This window comes from Hordeum vulgare, chromosome 7H (genome assembly GCF_904849725.1).
Source record: "Hordeum vulgare subsp. vulgare chromosome 7H, MorexV3_pseudomolecules_assembly, whole genome shotgun sequence".
Taxonomy (NCBI): domain Eukaryota; kingdom Viridiplantae; phylum Streptophyta; class Magnoliopsida; order Poales; family Poaceae; genus Hordeum; species Hordeum vulgare.
The window spans coordinates 465,730,557-465,736,580 of record NC_058524.1 but is presented as its reverse complement, the minus strand read 5'-3'; the positions used below and the strand labels follow the sequence as shown (position 1 = coordinate 465,736,580).

General features: G+C 45.0%; 1 long non-coding RNA gene across 1 annotated transcript; it reads left to right on the top strand.

Moving 5' to 3' along the window:
* Nucleotides 1–188: 188 nt before the first annotated feature.
* Nucleotides 189–1,373, top strand: LOC123410949. The gene is made up of 2 exons (XR_006613135.1): nt 189–520; nt 893–1,373. It is a non-coding gene; the product is annotated as an uncharacterized LOC123410949 (long non-coding RNA).
* Nucleotides 1,374–6,024: the final 4,651 nt, after the last annotated feature.

The following is a 6,024-nucleotide window of genomic DNA, read 5'->3' as shown; positions in this document are numbered from 1 at the left end:
ACGGCCAGGCCGTGGCGAGGAGGCATGTCGGCGGCAGCAGGGGCCCACGCGCGCACGAGGAGGCATGGCGGCGGCAGCAGGGGCTCTCCGGCGCGGATCTCGACAGAGGACCGCGCGGATCTCGATGGGGGACCGCGGGGATAGGTCGGTGGAGGGGCGAGGCGCCGCCGTCGCCTCCCCAGCCTCCCTCGCGCGTCGTCCGTCGTCGCCGCCGCCGATTCCTAGGTCACGCCACCGCTCCCCTGCCTTCTCTCTTTCCTCTCCCTCTCTCCCTCTCTAATCTCATTTTCTCTCCTTCTCTCTAGGAGCTCAGCGTGCGAGGGCATCTCCACCGGCCAGATCTGGTGCCTCCCTCCCGGATCCGCGCGCCATCCACCTCCTCTACCCGATCCGGCGCCGCCCAACCCGCCATGACCTTCACGATGGCGCCCGCCGAGATCCTGTCCTCCCCGTCGACGCGCCATCGTCGCATGAGGACTTGGATGCCGGGCTCGCTGACAACCTCCCCCAAATCCTACAGGTCACCAGCACATGTGAATCATTCTTTTTGGCTGTAGTTTAATTTGAACCACCACAACGTCAAGGAAACAGAGGGAGTACTATTAACATTTTTGCCTGATTTTCCGAACTAAATCGCTAATTTGAACTATTTATTTCTGAGCTACGGAGGAGAGCAAATATTATTCATGTATATTGTAATTAAGAAAGAATAGTGATTTAATGGTAAAAAAACATGATAAGTATTGCACCAATACAATACTCACAAATACAGTATCGCTTTGTACGCAGCAATTTGATTTGTTTGAACCGTAAAGGCGTAGCTTCCTCTTAGCTGGAACCGCGTACTATCCCTCCCGATTCAGGTTTGTTGACATTTTATCTTTGATGTCAGGGTTCAGTTGAAGGCTTGTGAAGATGGGTTGGGGAATATCCCGGTTGATTGGACTCAAGGCAGCTGTCTTGCTCACTGACAGCTCACTGCGGCGTATTTCGCTCATGGACTGGGCATGAAAGTGCTCTCATTGCCCCTCATATGCGCTTGCCTGATTGCCGTGCTTATCTCCATTGCTTCCCATCCGTCGGTCGACCTCCCGTTGCTCCTCGGCAAGGCATCCAATGGAAGCTTTCCCCTATGGTCATGGGTCATGTTCTCGCCTTTTCTCTTTTTCATTCATCTGTTTGTGCTGTTGCGGAGATTTGTTAAAAATGTAAATTTGCTAGCTTTGATATCGAGAAAGATATTTTCCCGAATAATGGGCAATCACTTATACCAAGAAACCTGATATTTTCAAAACTGCCTATGGTGTCATCCTCTGGCATGGTCTCATGCCTGAAGTTGCGCCCAATAAGAAGGGTGGTGAGGTTTTTGGAGATTTCAAGAATCTGAAGTGCATCTTTTATGTTTGTAAGGTTGTTATTGTAAAGTGACAGGAACGATAGGGACTACAGATTGCCGATCTCTTTTGCTAACTAGCCATGGAACATATTGGGAGATAGTCGCAGTGCAATTAGATTTCTGCAAGTGTATATACTTTATGGAATTGTGCCATCGAAGTTGTTCCGCATAAGATCTAAAGACGGTAGATTAGATAGGTTGGAAAAATTGACCTTGATGAGTTGTCCGCTGAAATTACTGCAGTTGAGGTTGATGATTATGAGATTTGTGCAGTTTTTAGAGTTGATGGCAGCTCCCCATACATGATATTATTGTTCAAATAGAGTTCCTCCAATCTCTTAAGATGGCTTATAGACCGTGGAATCCTGCCACTGAAATTGTTCTCTACAACACGAGATAATCTCCTTATAACATCTGTTTTTCATTTTGATATTTCCTGCAGATTTCAGGATATAGAAGGCAACTTCGCAGAGGGATCGCTGACGAGCAAGGTGAGGCCATTGCATCTATTATTCTGTTATAGTTTGTTTCAAAGAAATCACACTATTTTCTCTCAGTATATGCCTATACAGAGAAATGTCCTGAAGCACGCTTTAGTGAAGACTACTGATCTAGAAGACTAGAACTGGTTGTTGCTGAAGTAAGTCTTTGCATAGGATTCTTGTCCGTTTGGATGGAGCCAAGTTTTGTCTTGGTGTTGAACAACGCTACAATTGCATAGTTGTAAGTTATTTAGGACTGTCTCTGTTGGATACGACTTGAAGTTAGAAGAGGTCCAGTACTAATTTTGTGTATGTATGCACTTGTGCGCTCTTCCGTTCTATATACACATGATTTCGAAGCATCTTTTACCGTACATTTTGTTTCTTTGCTCGGTACAAAATGTATTGCAAGTTTTGTTCTTTTTTTCCTTTTATCTAAATATAAAACAGACCCTCTAAGGGCTCAGTTTTCTTCCCGTTGTCTGAATATTTCCAGATTCATTATTTTTTATTCTGCATATTTAGAAAACCATTTAGTTAACCACTTCCACTTCATTCTTCTTTGTCATGAAACCATATATATAAGTGTGTGCTCAAGCTATATTATGTGTGTTATTGGGAAGTACTCAGGAGCTGCTGGGTGCTTCACACCCCTGTATGAAATTTAAATTTAAAATATACCAGTTTTTTAGAACACTCTGTAATTTTGGGGATAACAAACCTGGGTGCCTAATTTACTCCCATGTGAATTCGTGAAAAAATTGGTGGAAATACAATCCAAACTAATATCCATCCAAACAGTTTTTCCATACATAGGATTTTTTTTGTCTTTCTTTGTCATGGATAGTTTCATGATATTTTTTCACGATATCACACGAAAGTAGATAGGACACCCAAGTTTGATATTGCAAAATCCCAGTTTTTTTTTCCAATTTTCCATGCATTTTTTGTACTTAATGTTCATATACGGAGTGGAGCGGCTCGGTGCTATAAATCCTCTTCTGTATGTTATTATATTGCCTTGATTGCTATCTTAAGATACTATTATGTAATATTTCATATGATCCTTTTTTGTCAAATCTTGTAAAGGGTTTGGAATGTTACAACATCAATTTATTTTGGATGTCGTCATTATTTTTTGGTCATGGTCGGCATGTTGCATCATATAATGCTCACTTGCTAGAGATGACATATGTCAAGCATGGCTGGTCAGGATAGGATTAACTCATTGGACTACAGTCGAAAGATGAAGTTAGTAGTCATCACAAATTGCCACAAGCGATGCATGCTCTGTCCCCTTGATACATGATACAATGAGAAGTGAGAAAGGTGAGTAGGGAGAACAACTACACAAACAATCTTCTCGCGAGGTGAAGACTGAAAATGTTTGGCTTGGATTAAAAGGTTTACTAATTGTAAACCCTATGTTTGATCATGTGTGATATGTACACATCAACCATATAACATTGCTTCGATCATGTCTCCGTACATCTGTTATCATCTATAAAAACATATGAATTTCTGATTATAACTTAAATCCACCTAATCTTATGTGATCCGTAGCATAGCACGGGCATTTTACTAGTATAATCAATATGCTGAGAGAGTACTTTCTTAGAGCATCTCTAGTGGAACATGTAAATTTGGACGTGTATACTTCATATACACGTCCATATATACCTTGCTAAATTTTAAAGCTCCCAGTTTTTCAGTGAAACGTGTATACATGACGTGTATATTCCAACGGCTATATTTTCAAACGGCTATATTTCCAACGACTATATTTTCAATGGCCATATTTCTGGTCTATATAAACCGCCCCAATCACCTCTCTTCCAGCATTTCTAGTTGTGCCTCATCTTCTCACTTCTAGATTTCTCTATCGTCTCTCACACAACACAATGAACACATCCTCTTGGGACATGAGTTCTTCGTCATCTTCATCGGGCGACGATGAACTCATACTTGCGGCATTAGCCGATCGCGAGGAGGAAGAGAGGATGAACACTCGACGCCATGGCGGTTCCAAGCATGGACGTCAGACAATCGATCGAGGAAGAGATGCCGGATTTGTTCTTGTGTGGAACGACTACTTCAAAGAAGTTCCTCGCTATCCCAAATATTTGTTTCGACGAAGGTTCGTAATTAGTACACTTCTCTGCTTTAGCCCATTTTTTCATTTCCCTATCTCATTTACTTTTTATGCACAGATTTAGGATGTCCCGTAATTTGTTCAACCGCATAGCTGATGGTATACTTGAGCATGACTCTGATGGTTATTTTACGCAAAAAAGAAGTGCTTCTGGAGCTCTTGGGTTACATCCACCATGGCATGGCATGTTTAAAGGCCATGTGAACGAGCCCACTATGATCTTGGAAGCAGTTGCTTCACATGATCTTTGGATTTGGCATGCTTATTTTGGTTTACCAGGGTCTCTCAATGATATAAATGTTCTTCAACGTTCTCCTGTTTTTGCAAAGCTAGCCCAAGGTGAAACTCCTACAGTGAATTATAGCATCAATGGCCATCAGTACACAATGGGGTATTATCTTGCAGATGGTATCTATCCAAAGTGGGCAACATTTGTGAAGAGCATACCAGCTCCAGATACCAGAAAGAATAAAACTTTTGCCAAGAAGCAAGAGGGAGCTAGGAAAGATGTGGAACGAGCCTTTGGAGTTATGCAATCCCGTTTTGCCATTGTTCATGGACCTGCTAAAGGATGGAAACGTAAAGAAATCGGTGATGTCATGAAAGCTTGTGTCATAATGCACAATATGATAGTTGAAGAGGAGCGAGAAACTGGTCGGCAAAGCTGCACTTTTGATGCAATGGGAGAAAGAGTCTCAGTCTCTCGTACTCATGCTGAACAACTGAGCTCTTTTATTCAGATGACTCACCGGATTAGAAATGCCCATGAACATTCTCAGCTTAAACTTGATCTAATTGAGCATGTGTGGCAAAAGTTTGGAAACGAGTGATGTAATCCATGTCTTTGTAATGCAAAAACAGCAATAACAACAATAACAGCAATTAACAGCAAAAATCTCACCAGCAGCCCGCCCCACACCCCCGCCGCCGCCCCGCACCCCGCAGCGCCGCCCCGCCGCCCGCCCCGCACAGCGCCGCCAGCAGCCCGCCCCGCCGCCCGCAGCGCCGCCAGCAGCCCGCCCCGCACCCCGCTGCCGCCCCGCACCCCGCGGCGCCGCCCTGCCGCCCGCAGCGCCGCCAGCAGCCCGCCCCGCACAGCGCCGCCAGCAGCCCGCCCCGCACAGCGCCCCCAGCAGCCCGCCCGCACCCCGCCCGCCCGCATGCCACGTTGGGACGACGCGAGCTCCACGAGCGTGGCTGGCTCGTGTTTATTTCCACGAGGAGTAGCCTCGTGGATGGACGTGTATAACTTGCACGCCCGTATACACGTTCCACTGAGAAGCATTTTTCAGTTTGCATCGTGTATATTTACCATCCACCTCCATATACACCATCCACTAGAGATGCTCTTAGCAAGATCATTTTGTCCCAAATCCTCAACATGGCTCTTTTCCTGACCCTAAACTCTCTAGCACCAGCTAGCATGTCAAACTGCATTCCCAGGTACAGAACCTGCGGCTGCGATGCAACTTTGTCAAAATCCCCACCTTCTATGACTAGGCTCTAGCACCATGCGCAATGTGTATTTCTGCTATATTCCTACATTCGAGAATGGATTAGCATTGCATTCTGTAGTAGTAACATCTTTCAGCTCAACCGGGCACCATATATTTGCTCGGTATTTGGTAAAACACGTCGAATTCGAGGTTCTCCACCATGCCGAGACTGAGGGAGACGATGGACCAAGGGGGATGGGTTGGGGGTCGTCTGATTCGGCACCGAAGGGGCTCGGAAGAGCTGGGGCGGGAAGCTATGTGCTAAAAAGTTAGTCCAGATGTGCTTTAGCAAAATGGAAAAAGTTAAGGTTAGCGATTCACGGATTTTCAATGTTGCGTGCCATTTTGAAACGATGTAACCTGACATGCTACGATGACTTGTAGTGTCTGCTGCAATGTTTGAGAGCATGGTGCAAGTATCATAGTGTTCCTAGTGTTGGTTACATCGATCGCCGCTCGATCAGATCGAATTGGTTGATTCCGATGCCGTTGTTTCGC